General features: G+C 41.2%; 1 protein-coding gene across 7 annotated transcripts in view; it reads right to left on the bottom strand.

Moving 5' to 3' along the window:
- The window catches only part of nlrx1 (NLR family member X1), a 145900-nt gene that overhangs the window by 123861 nt on the left and 7976 nt on the right, over positions 1-14063 (bottom strand). The window contains exon 2 of one of the 7 annotated variants that reach the window (XM_047390771.1): positions 1140-1310. The exons of the other annotated variants lie outside the window; for them this stretch is intronic. The gene's annotated coding sequence lies outside the window, so the exon portion shown is untranslated. The remainder of the gene's footprint in view (positions 1-1139; positions 1311-14063) is intronic. 7 annotated transcript variants of the gene reach the window in all.

Raw genomic sequence — 14063 nt, 5'->3', positions numbered from 1 at the left:
ACAGACCAAGAACCCTTTCCTCAAAAATACAGTAATGATCTGGCACAGTGCTTTGGAATATTTGGGAGAGACTTGTAAGCCATCACGGTTTTCTCCTATCTTTGGTAATGACGAGTTTCAGCCTGGTAGAGCAGACGGCGGGTTTAAAATATGGGCATCTCGAGGGGTGGCTAAAATAGCTGACCTCTTTAAAGACGATCGTACTTTCATGTCTTTCGAAGAACTTAAGGCCACATATGGAATACCCTCAAAACATTTCTTTAAATATCTCCAACTGAGAAGTTTCGTATTGGGTAGGCAAAGTAATAGGTTGATACTTCCACGACTGTCTGCTCTTGAAGATTTTTTGTTGAGATTTTCAGACTCCAAGGGGCAGGTGTCCTTTCTTTATAACTTGTTTGTAAGTAAATCCAAAGAGTCATCACAAATCATTTTAGAATCCTGGAGAGCCGATGTACAAGAAAATATAACATAGGGAGAATGGGCCAGAGCTTGTTTAACAGCTCAAACTCAAAGTGTGAATACAAACTCTAAATTACTACAATACAAATGGATAAGCAGACAGTATATAACTCCAAGTAAGCTACACCTGTTTAACCCAAATATCCCAGATACGTGCATTAAATGTAAGCAACAAAAAGGTTCATTATTCCATTGCATGTGGGAATGTTCTCTGACTCTCTCTTTTTGGGAAAAAGTATTGAACCTGGCCAGTCGGATCATTGGAAAAGAAGTACCTCTCAAACCTAAGTTATATTTATTGAACATTTTCCCAGATAACTTTGTGACCTCCAAAAATGAAAGATCCCTACTCAATATTTGTTTTTTGGAAGCCAAAAGATGTATAGCCCGTTCATGGAAAAGGGATACACCTTGTAGTACATCGCAATGGTTAAAAGGGATGTCTTTTTATTTGGCTTTGGAAAGTATAAGCTACACTGTGAAGAATAAGCATGACAGGTTTTGGAAGATCTGGAAGGTTTTCTGTAATTTCCTAGAGAATAATGATATTGAAGTAGATGGCTGGAATGATGAGTTGAACTGAAGATTATTATTTATTTTATTTGGTTTGATTTTAGTACACATATTTGGATTTTTTTTTCTCTCTTGAATGTGCCTACTTGTTCTATGTTGTTTACCGTTTGTAAATTCCGTTGCTGTCAGTTCCGCTGCATGAGACTCCTCCTGCTGGAATCACCTGGTTGCTCTCTTCTTCCCAGCTCCTGTTGCACTTGGATCTTCATGGGCGCTCTGCACTCCTCCTGCTGGACATCCCCAGGAACTCGTGTTGGACTGTTCATTTTCAGCTCCTCCAATCACAGAAGAGACCAGTGTATATAAACTCTCCACACCTGCCACTAAGGGGGGCTGTGATTCAGTCTGAGCAGCTCGCCTCTTTGTTGGGTATCTTGAACCATGGACGTTGTGTTGTTTGTTTGCCAGGTTGTTAGCTCAGATGCTAGAATTTTCTAACTTGTTACTAGGAGTTTGTTGAAGACCTGTCAAGTGTATTGTTTTTGGAGAACCTCTGAAGGCAGAAGTTTTCGTAGGGGGTTATTTGTTTAATTGTAAGTAGGGACTGAAAGTCTTTAATTTCAGTCTTTGGTTAAGCCCGCTTTAGGAAATTTAAGTTTAGTCAATTTTGTTCTTGTCCCCGTTTGTTGTGGGATTATTTTTAGTATTATTTTTACTAGAATTTGTGCTTAACCTCATCTAACGGCTTCTACTTGTTTTAGTACCCTCCTTTTGTTAGTTTTTGTCAAGAAAAAGACAAAAACCCCAAAACTGAAAAAGCAATTAACTGCTTTTAATTTACAAAAACCAACACCTGGTGTAATGTTACTTCCCTTTTTCCTTGGCTGAGGTGGGTCGTAACAGAGGGATTGCTGCAAAGTCAACGCCAGTGACTGTCCACTGTCGCTACATGCTCATCTAGGAAAGACTGCTGCAAGTTACTGACTTCCTTAGAAAAACCTTTTAACCAATTTGAATAAATAACTGAATCTGACTGCACTGTTCTAAAATTAAGATTAATTGGAATGTATGTACCTGACTTGAAATCTGTATAATTCAATTGATGAATTGACTTAGCCTATTTTAAAGATACCCACCTTTTACACAATGCAACAGGTAACAACACTCTCCAATTATTTTTACCTGTGCCTTCCTCCCTCCCTGTTGGATGGAGTAAGGGGGAGTCAGGTTTAGCCTAAACCGGCTCAGCAATGGTTGAGGTGCAAACACACCCTCCATTTCTGCTACCTGTGCGACCCCTTCTCTTTTCCAATGGTTATAATCAGTCTGACAGTGAGAGGTACCCCCAATCCTTGTGGTTTTTAGTATAACAATGGCCACCAGTGGGCTCTACATGGACAAACTTTATCAGTTTATTGTTTTACTTAGTACCCCTACACATAGCTCATTCTAAAATGGCCAAACTCTAACACACAGTAGTTTATTCTAATCTCTCCAACAACCCCACACTATTCCAAACCCTTTGTGAAGAGCCTTGAGACAAGATGTGTTGGGAATTGGCGCTATATAAATAAAACTCAATTGAATTGAATTTCCTTTTGTATCTTTAAGTTAAGGAAAAAGTTAGCCTTTGTTTTTCAAATCAGTGTTATGACCTTATTTTTCCAACTTCGATATATCAAATAATCAGTTGTAAATCTGGTCTTGATAAACTTTTTTAGTGAGAGATCTCTTTTCTTCATTAATTACCAGAGTTCAGCATTAAACCATGGTAAATTCTGTTTTTTTTTAAGTTTTATTTTTTTTGTCTTTTTGTATACTTTATTAAAATATTTCTTAAAACTGATGTGAGATCATTGCAGGCTTGTTCACACAATTGATTTGCTGTTATTTTATTCCAGGTAATTTGGTTTATATCATTTTCCAATCGAGATAAATCCTTCTTTGAGATAAATGATATTTTTTGGTTCTTTTTTGGTTGATTTTGGTCTCTAAATCTGGTTTTATTTAACTTTCTTGCAATTAATGTAAAGTTATGGTCAGATAATCCTGTTGCTAAATTATATGTTTTCTCCATTCTTTCCTTTTTGTTTGTAAAGACTAGGTCTATAAGTGTTTTAGTTGTTTTTGTTATTCTTGTTGGTTTAATTATTTGGCTCATTTGTAGTGATTACATTATTTCTTAGAGATTTTTCTTGCGCATTTTATCAAGCCAATTTACGTTACAATCGCCTGTAAGTAAGACCTCTATTCCTTCAAACATTTTAAGCATTTTAAATAACTGAATGAAATGTATTTGTGGCATTTGGGGAGCGATAGATGGCAATGATATCAAATGGCATTTCACGAGAGTGTAATTTTAGCTCCTACACATTCTAATACATTGTTTTTTATATCACTTTTTTTATATTAGTTTTATTACTTTCATTAGATTTTGTCACCCCCCACCCGGGTCCGGGGTTTACTTGTACAGGTCCTTCTCAAAATATTAGCATATTGTGAAAAAGTTCATTATTTTCCATAATGTCATGATGAAAATTTAACATTCATATATTTTAGAGTCATTGCACACTAACTGAAATATTTCAGGTCTTTTATTGTCTTAATACGGATGATTTTGGCATACAGCTCATGAAAACCCAAAATTCCTATCTCACAAAATTAGCATATCATTAAAAGGGTCTCTAAATGAGCTTTGAACCTAATCATCTGAATCAACGAGTTAACTCTAAACACCTGCAAAAGATTCCTGAGACCTTTAAAACTCCCAGCCTGGTTCATCACTCAAAACCCCAATCATGGGTAAGACTGCCGACCTGACTGCTGTCCAGAAGGCCACTATTGACACCCTCAAGCAAGAGGGTAAGACACAGAAAGAAATTTCTGAACAAATAGGCTGTTCCCAGAGTGAGGTATCAAGGCACATCAGTGGGAAGTCTGTGGGAAGGAAAAAGTGTGGCAGAAATCGCTGCACAACGAGAAGAGGTGACCGGACCCTGAGGAAGATTGTGGAGAAGGGCCGATTCCAGACCTTGGGGGACCTGCGGAAGCAGTGGACTGAGTTTGGAGTAGAAACATCCAGAGCCACAGTGCACAGGCGTGTGCAGGAAATGGGCTACAGGTGCTGCATTCCCCAGGTCAAGCCACTTTTGAACCAGAAACAGCGGCACAAGCGCCAGACCTGGGCTACAGAGAAGCAGCACTGGACTGTTGCTCAGTGGTCCAAAGTACTTTTTTCGGATGAAAGCAAATTCTGCATGTCATTCGGAAATCAAGGTGCCAGAGTCTGGAGGAAGACTGGGGAGAAGGAAATGCCAAAATGCCAGAAGTCCAGTGTCAAGTACCCACAGTCAGTGATGGTCTGGGGTACCGTGTCAGCTGCTGGTGTTGGTCCACTGTGTTTTATCAAGGGCAGGGTCAATGCAGCTAGCTATCAGGAGATTTTGGAGCACTTCATGCTTCCATCTGCTGAAAAGCTTTATGGAGATGAAGATTTCATTTTTCAGCACGACCTGGCACCCGCTCACAGTGCCAAAACCACTAGTAAATGGTTTACTGACCATGGTATCACTGTGCTCAATTGGCCTGCCAACTCTCCTGACCTGAACCCCATAGAGAATCTGTGGGATATTGTGAAGAGAACGTTGAGAGACTCAAGACCCAACACTCTGGATGAGCTAAAGGCCGCTATTGAAGCATCCTGGGCCTCCATAAGACCTCAGCAGTGCCACAGGCTGATTGCCTCCATGCCACGCCGCATTGAAGCAGTCATTTCTGCCAAAGGATTCCCGACCAAGTATTGAGTGCATAACTGTACATGATTATTTGAAGGTTGACGTTTTTTGTATTAAAAATACTTTTCTTTTATTGGTCGGATGAAATATGCTAATTTTGTGAGATAGGAATTTTGGGTTTTCATGAGCTGTATGCCAAAATCATCCGTATTAAGACAATAAAAGACCTGAAATATTTCAGTTAGTGTGCAATGAATCTAAAATATATGAATGTTAAATTTTCATCATTACATTATGGAAAATAATGAACTTTATCACAATATGCTAATATTTTGAGAAGGACCTGTATGTCTCCACAAAGTAAGAGAAAAATGCTGAAACAAAATGCACTTCCCAGTTTTGATGTATCACGTGTCAGCACAGGACAATCGCTTATCCTTGATTCAAAACATCATTAAATAAAACGTACTGGCTCCACGTTTCCAACAGCATGGCATGTGACATCGGTGTAGCGTATTCCTCCATAGCAGCCAGCCAGCTACCAGATATTTGCGTGCTGATGACTGCCAACATTCAGTGCACGAAGTCGATGTTGAACTTTTGTGTTTTTTGGAAAGAAGGGCTTTACCGAGCTGCCGCACCTTGCTGCTGATCCAGTCCCAGTAAAAATATTAAAGCGATAATGATTCAGCCTAGGATTGTGGGGTGTTTAACTAAACCTGAGAACCATCGTCAGCAGTATGGTAGTTTTTTACAGTGCCAAAATGCTAGGAAAATATATATAATATCAGTAAATATCGGTTATCAGCCATAACAGTAATATTAATATTGGATATCAATTTTGACCCAAATTTTTATATCGGTGAATCCCTAAGGGTTTATACAAAAGTAAAATCATTGCTATATTTTTTTTAAATGTAATCACGTGATCTATGCATTTATTACATCCCTACTGGGTTAGTATTAATAATAATAATAATAATAAATTTTATTTGCAAGCACCTTCCAAGATGCTCAAGCTCATCGCACAAAAGCAAATACTTGAATCATAGAACTAGAAATCAGAACATAAAAACAAAAATGTACATTAAAATAGGAGGGTTCAAAGAAATAAAAGACTTCAAGAAAGTTAAAACAGTTCAAGACATTGGTCACAAATGGTCAGTTTAAAAAGATGGGTCTTGAGGCGGGATTTAAAAATGCCCTACGAGTCAATGTTGCGGATGTCAGGTGGGAGGGAGTTCCATAGTTAGGTGGCAGGGCAGCTGAAGGCTCTGTACCCCATGGTGGACATGCAGGCTGAAGAAACAGTGAGGCTGATGGCTGATAAGGATCCGAGAGTCCAGCTGGGTCCGTGAATGTGAAGGAGGTCAGTGAAATATAAGGTAGCGAGGTGGCGGATGGCCTTAAATGTGAGGAGCAGTATTTCAAAGTCAAAGTAATACTTGAATGGGAGCCAGTGGAGCTGCTGAAAAACAGTAGTGATGTGATGTGATGATGGTGTTCTGGCGATGATCCTGGCAGAAGCATTCTGAACCAGTTGGGAGTTTATGGATATATTTGAGGGGAAGACCAAACAGGAGGGAGTTGCTGTAATCCAGACGAGATTGTTGCAACTTCATTTATCTCCCAAGGGCATAACTGAATTGTCACAGCAGCATGACAGAGTTAACAGTGTAAATTTAAGAAAACAATTTAAGGAAAATTTACAAAAACAAATAGCATAAGCAGTGCATGCACAGCAACAAAACAATAAATGCTAAAACAAAAAATAAAGGCTGTATCCATGCTGCTGCCACGATGACTCCTTTTTGCAAACACAATGCACAACAACACAGATTGTTTATTCTTTGTTTTAAATAAAGTTCTGTGCAAGGGCTTTAAACTCTTAGTGTCGTGACCCCCTTTTATTTTGTTACAGCCTTTGACCCGGGTCGTAACAAGGGGGTTAGAGGTGTTGTTCATGATGGATGACAGCTTGGACAAAATCAATCTCTCCCCCACCTCCACTGTAGAGTCCAGGGGACATGCCACAACTGAACTAGCCTTCCTGACTAGCTTGTCCAGTCTACTCCTGTCCCGCTCTGTGCCGCTTCCCCAGCAGACCACAGCATAGTAAGTAAGTAGGTAAATAAGTAAATTTTATTTATATTTCTCAGACAGCAGTCACAAAGTTCATCTCTTTCCCCTCTCTCCACCCCAGTTCCTGTCAGATCACTTTTGGTAAAAATTTGAAAAATAAAGGTCACTTGCAACTAAACAAATCTAAAAAAAACAAAAAAACAAATGACTCCTACATTTAGTAGGCTGGGTTTCGATGCCAAGGGAAGGCTGCCTGGGTGCTGTTTGATGTCAGGGACAGCACTATCTGGAGCAGTAATGAGGGTTTCAGTTTTTTGTTAAGATATTTTTTTGGCACTAGAGGCCTTTATTTTTTGACAGTAGGCAGACAGGAGAAAGGGCAGAGAGAAGGGTAGACATTCGGCAAAGGTCACCAGTTCCAGGACTCGAACCCGGGACGGCTGCATGGAGGACTATAGCCTCTTAACCCCTACGAGGGTCTCAGTTTTATTTAGGTTTAACTGTAGACAATTATCACTCGACCATTGCTTTATTTTTGATGGGCAGTTTGTCAAGGACCTATGGTCCTCAAAATTTATTGGTGACTCTGGCTCAGGTAGGTGGTAGGAGTTAGTCCTGTCATATGTGGGTTGTAGCGAGCTACACAGCTGATAACGCAGTCTCCTTTAGCACAACAGTGAGCATATGAGTGTTAACCGCGAGTAGAGAAAATTTTAGGGAAACACAAAAGCCTTTCCCTGACTGGGAAATGATCAAAGAGTGCATGGAAGCTTTGGCAGAAAATACCTTTATGCAAAAGAAGGACAACAACTTAAGGAAAAGTTTAAGCAAATTGCCATACCTGCCACAAGCACAACAAGGAGAGCAGAATTATTATACCAAGATATACAGACCCAGCTCAACTGTGCCATTCAAAGTACGTTTAATATTGGTACTTAAATTGAACTGCACTTTCTGTTCACCAGATGATTTCATGGACATATAAATAATTGATCAGTAGCTAAAAAACTATTGTTAATTAATTGTTAAAAATGAAAGAAATATTTTTGTCAGTTGATTTAAAATGTTTTCGGACTCTAAAATGTTTGGATTATGGAGGTAGTGTACCTGCTGCTATTTTAGTTGGGGACCTTCATTTTGGTCATCAAAGCTGAGATATTCTCTAGTGGTACAAGTTTAAATGAACACCGGGTGGGGGTGGGGGGCAGGTCAACATGAGCTAGACTACAGCAAGAAGGTTATTAAATTTTGTTTATTTATGTCCCTGATCTTTTTGATGAAAACGTGTAGAAAATCATTGCAGTGTCTTCATTGCAGAGCATAGGGGCAGCCTGGACAGCAGGAGACACAATAGACCAAAATACAATAAAACTAGTTATTGGAGCCAAATTTGATAATTTGTGATTCAAAGGAGGAAAAGTGCTCAGTGCTCATCACTCTGCCCTGTAAGTGTCCTGGTACACAGCAGCAAGACCTCTGCCTGGGGGACAGAGCCCCCCCCCCCCACAGCAGCACAGCCAGCTTTCTCCCTGGAGAGGAGCTCATTTAAGGAGAACGATTTATTTGCAATAGTCCATGCTTTTCAGCACACCTATCCGACTGGGTGGTGACGTCACAGCTGTCAGCGGTGTGTGGTCAAGTAATTTCTAGCTGTGCCAGCGGCGGGACAGTTGTTGATCCAGTGATGAAATCAATGGGTGATATTGGGGTCCAGGTGACATGGCCATTATACGTCCAGGACTATGGTGGCTCCAGATCATCAGCTAGGGCGACTGAAGGAGGCGGCATAAAGGGAGTGTTTCCACAGACGTCCTCATGGAGAGGGACCGGCTGCAGACATGGCCATTATACGTCCAGGACTATGGTGGCTCCAGATCATCAGCTAGGGCGACTGAAGGAGGCGGCATAAAGGGAGTGTTTCCACAGACGTCCTCATGGAGAGGGACCGGCTGCAGCATGTTCTATCTAAGTATTAAGGTGAGACACACAAACAAACGGTGGAGAGAACGTTTGTTAGGCCACACACAGCCACCATCTTTGGTAGGTGCAGTTTGCCAGCACCGCTGGCATCTTGAGGCTACCACAGTGTTGTAGAATGTTCTGAGCAGAGCCCTATATACAATAAAGGACCAGAGACTACGCAAAATGTGCAGGCAAATCTGGCCTTCTTTTATACATGCATTGGTGTGTATGGACCAGTCCAGTTTATTTTTGAGGTGAAAATCCAGGAACCTATACTCCAATACAGTCTCAATGTCCAAGTCCTGGATGTTTACCGGTAAGGCCTTTCTGCAGAAGTCTCTTTAGTCTTGTTGATGTGCAAATGGTTCCATGGCACCAGGCTCGCTGTACTCCAGATCCTTCCCCTCAGAAACAGATCCCACAATGACCATGTCATCTGAGATCTTCTGGAGGTGACAAATGAAGTGAGAAGCCCTGAGAAACCTCTGTGCTGCACACTGTCAAATCTGACACACATCTGAAAGCCTTCGTTCTCCACCTCACTGGAAGTGACCAGGAAGTGAACTCAGCGGTGCACTCAGGAGTGAGGGTAGGACGCAGTCAGTTGATGTTGTGAAAATGGAAGTAGGCAGACGGAGAGACATTGATGTGGGATTTGAATGCTAGAGCGCCATTGAGGGTGACATCTAGGCTCTTAACTTGAAGGAAGGGGGAGACTGATGAGATGTTGATGAGGATAGTGAAATTTTTGGCTTGTGTAAAGGTGGAGCAGCTAAGGAGAACCTCTGTTTTATGACTGTTGAGTTTGAAAAAGGTAGAACAAAAACAGTATTCAATTGCACAGGGAGGTGAGTTCGGGGGAGAGGTGGAGGTGAGTTCGGGGGAGAGGTGGAGGTAGGGTGGTAGATAATAAAAAGTATAGGGCCTGAGAACAGAATCTTGGAGATGTCTTGGATGTAAATTTCTCTAACTGCATGAACTAATGCCCCTTTTCCACTGAGTTGATTGGGTCCTACTCGACTCCACTTGTTTTTTCCGTACCGGTATGTACTTTTTCATCCCTGCTCCTGTGCAGGTACGACCAGGACTGAGTAATAACTACATTTAGAGCAAAACCAAGTGGAATGGAGCTGCGCCGCCTAAAACGAGCCATTGGAAAAGGGGTGTAAATGCGGCCGGAGAGATATGAAGAGAACCAGTTTAATAATAATATTAATCATCTTTATTGGTCATTGCACATGTACATTACAACGAAATTTGTCCTCTGCATTTAACCCATCCCTTACAGGGAGCAGTGGGCTGCCATTGTGCTGCGCCCGGGGAGCATTCTGGGGCTAAGGGTCTTGCTCAGGGACCCAGAGTGGTAATCTGTGGGATACGAACCTAGTCCCTTGTGTCCCCTCTGGAACACAAACCTCCTGTTCTAACCACTAGGCCACCACTCTCCTGGGGAGTGGTGGCCTCCTTCAGGAGAGTATCTGACAAACCAAATCCCAGCCTCTGTAGGAGAATGGAATGGGATAAGGTATCAAAAGCTACACTCAGGTCAAGGATGAGGATGTATAACAGGCCAGAGCCTTCCACATTCAGAAAGTCATTTGTTATTTTGATTAGGCCTGTTTCGGTGCTGTGTTGAGGACGAAAACCAGAGTGGACTGGTTTACAGCAGTGATTTTTGAAGAGGTGAGAATGAACTTGGGCTGCAACAGTCTTTGCAAGAATTCTTGAGAGGAAGAGGATGTTAGAGATGGGACAAGGTTATTAAAGTTGTTGGGGTATCAACCAGGTTTCTGGAGAAAAGGAGTAACTGCAGCAGATTTGAATAGTGAAGTAACAGAACCAGAGGTGACGTAGGAGTGGATGATGTTATTAGGTATGCATTTAGGGAGGGAAGACATAGAGGTAGGCAGAGGGTCGAGTTGGCAGGTAGAATATTTAGATTTCCGATGAGTTGAGATCTGTGAGAACCTGAAGGAAGATGGAAAGTAGTAAATGGAGTGAGAGGGACCAGAGGAAAAAAAGGAGATGAACTGATGGTGTTATGGGGTGCTAGTTGCTGGAGGATCTTGTCTATTTAAGCACCGGAAAATTACATAAGGTGGTTGCAGTGGTCAGTAGAGTGGAAGTGTGGAAGAAAATAGTCTAGTTGGCGCAGTGTATTGGAAAGAATAGGGTCCATGTGTTCCCATGGATTGATAGTTAGGATTTGTTGGAATGTTGAAATCAGTATGATTCGATTGACCTGATTTTGTAAAGTGTCTTGAGACAACGTGTTGTGAATTGGCGATATATAAATAAAACTGAATTGAACTGAATGACCAGCTCTGAATAACTGCATAATATTGGGATTTTGCTGAGGAGAGATTGTCCTTGTAGAGTCGCAGATGGTTATGGTGTAATTCCTTATAAATAGAGAGTCCAGATTTTCTGTAGTGGCCCAGTTGGCATCCTTTGGCTTTAAGCTAACATAGATGAGGTGAGAACCAGGAGGTAGAGTGAGTGAAGAAGCCCAGGTTTTTAGCGGAGTAAGTGAGTCCAGCTGTAGGTGAAGACTGGAGTTGGGAAACCAGTTCATCTGGAGTGACAGAGGTTGGTGCGAGGACAACTGCCAACACCTGATGTGAGGAACGTTAGATTAATGTTTCTGATATTACAATATGAAATGTCATGTTTAATTTGTAAAGGTTTAGTTTTAGATACTGTCAAATTAATACTAAATGATATTAGCATATGGTCAGAGATGAGATCAATGGCAAACAATTACAGTAAAATAAGTTACACCAGAGCAGGAGATCAGGTTCAAAATACGTCTCTTACAATGGGTTGGAAAATCAGTGTACTGTTGTAGATGAAAACTGTCCAGGCATGACATGAAATCTCGAGCAGACTGATTTATATTGTCTATATGTATGTTTGTCACCCAGCAAAACAATGTTAGGAGAACATGAGCAGAGATGGGTGAGAGTAGAAAAGACATTATTCAAATCCTTTTTGGGCTTGGGAGGATGATAAACAGTGACCAGTAAAGTTTAGCCATTCTGTTGTAAGGCCACTGATTCAAATTAAGCATATGTAGGCACAGTCTGAGGAGAGACTTCCCAGCTTTTACTATAAATTATCACGAGGCCACCTTGTTGATCACTCAGGCGTTAACGCATTTAGCTAGGAGAAGTCACTAGGTTGTTGCCACATGTCTGTGAAACAGAGAAAGTCAAAGAGGAGGATGTCACAGAGGAGCTGCCCATCGCTTATAATTGAGTGGGTGTTGAACAATCCAAAACTGACATAGCTGCAGTCAGTAGTCACGCTAACTTTAGCCAACCTGGTTAGGCTGACTAATGCAGTGCTGGCCACCTTTCTGTTTGTGTTTCCTAGAGGGCAACGAGTTGTAGTCCAGAAGGTGTTTATAGCAGAAAAGCTCTCAATGCAAAAGGTCCGGCAGGACCCTCCGTGGATCTGTTTTCGAGGAAGGTGGCAAGCAATGTCCAGGTAGATGTACAACAGATGTCATGAATAAGGAACGAGCTGGAACCATAGTTGAGTTTGATGGCAGAGTACTAAGGTAAAGTTGTCGCTGGAGGAGATGGCATAGAAGATAGCATAGTTCAAACAAGGGCAAACCACATAGGCAAATTGTTTAGCCACATGGTTGATTAGATAACAAAAAAGAAAAGGAAAAAGCAAAAGAGCTGTGGCAGCAACACACGTCAACATCCACTCAAGAAGTCTGGTGATTATACGTTGGTGTTATTGAGGCCTGCCTGCACAACTGTAGTTGGTCCAGAATTCTGCAGCTCATCTTCCGACATGAACTAAAAGGCATTAACATATTTCCCCAGTAATTGCTTTTCTTCTCATCACTGGCTCCCTGTTCATTTTGGAATTGATTTTAAAGGTTTACTGTCGACTTAAAAGACATTGAACGGACAAGCTCCAGGGTATCTGTCGGACTTTCTGCTCCCCTATGCGCCCTTCGGATGCCTTAGATCTAATGATCACTTGCTTTTAGATGTACCAAGGTCCCGGCTGTTTCACAGAGGTGATCGAGCATTTCCGGTTATAGCCCATAAACGATGCAATTATCTGCCCCTACACATCAGACAGGCTTTTGCTGTCAAAGTTTTTAGGTTTAATTTAAAAACACATCTGTACTCACTACTTTAAGTCCAATATAAGCAATATGGAGGTGTCATTTTAGACTCTCTGTACCCCACTGTGGTCAACCCTTTTAAAAGTAGGCAGAGTAGGGTAAGATAAGACAGTGGGTAAGTTGATCCACCCATTGTATCTGGACAATGGTACATATTTGTCGTCATGTGACCATAAATTAAGCAAGCGTCCTCCATTTTACTGTCATGGTGATTAATAGAAGCATGTGGTAATGCTGTAAGTACGTTTTTTTTTTTTTATTACAATAAACAGATTTTTGCTTGTCATAGTATTCTTTTTTTTTATTTCAGCTATATTGAATGTTACATGAAAGCTAATTTATCCAGATCTAAAAAATGGATATCATATACAGTACAGACAAAATGTTTAGACACACCTTCTCAATCAAAGAGCTTTCTTTATTTTCATGACTATGAATATTGTAGCTTCACACTGAAGGCATCAAAACTATGAATTAACACATGTGGAATTATATACTGAACAAAAAAGTGTGAAACAACTGAAAATATGTCTTATATTCTAGGTTCTTCAAAGTAGCCACCTTTTGCTTTGATTAGTGTTCCGCACACTCTTGGCATTCTGTTGATGAGCTTCAACAGGTAATCACCTGAAATGGTTTTCCAACAGTCTTGAAGGAGTTCCCAGAGATGCGTAGCACTTGTTGGTCCTTTTGCCTTCACTCTGCGGTCCAGCTCACCCCAAACCATCTCAATTGGGTTCAGGTCCGGTGACTGTGGAGGCCAGGTTATCTGGCGCAGCACCCCATCACTCTCCTTCTTGGTCAAATAGCCCTTACACATCCTGGAGGTGTGTTTGGGGTCATTGTCCTGTTGAAAAATAAATGATGGTCCAACTAAACGCAAACCGGATGGAATAGCATGCCGCAGCAAGATGCTGTGGTAGGTTCAGTATGCCTTCAATTTTGAATAAATCGCCAACACTGTCACCAGCAAAGCACCCCCACACCATCACACCTCCTCCTCCATGCTTCACGGTGGGAACCAGGCATGTAGAGCCCATCCGTTCACCTATAAGCTACAATATTCATAGTCATGAAAATAAAGACAACTCTTTGAATGAGAAGGTGTGTCCAAACCTTTGGTCTGTACTGTATGTTGTATATTTACTAGCTTATTAAAC

The sequence above is a fragment of the Girardinichthys multiradiatus genome, chromosome 18 (genome assembly GCF_021462225.1).
Source record: "Girardinichthys multiradiatus isolate DD_20200921_A chromosome 18, DD_fGirMul_XY1, whole genome shotgun sequence".
NCBI lineage: Eukaryota > Metazoa > Chordata > Actinopteri > Cyprinodontiformes > Goodeidae > Girardinichthys > Girardinichthys multiradiatus.
The sequence above is the reverse complement of the archived record's forward strand: the minus strand, read 5'-3'. Positions and strand labels throughout refer to the sequence as shown.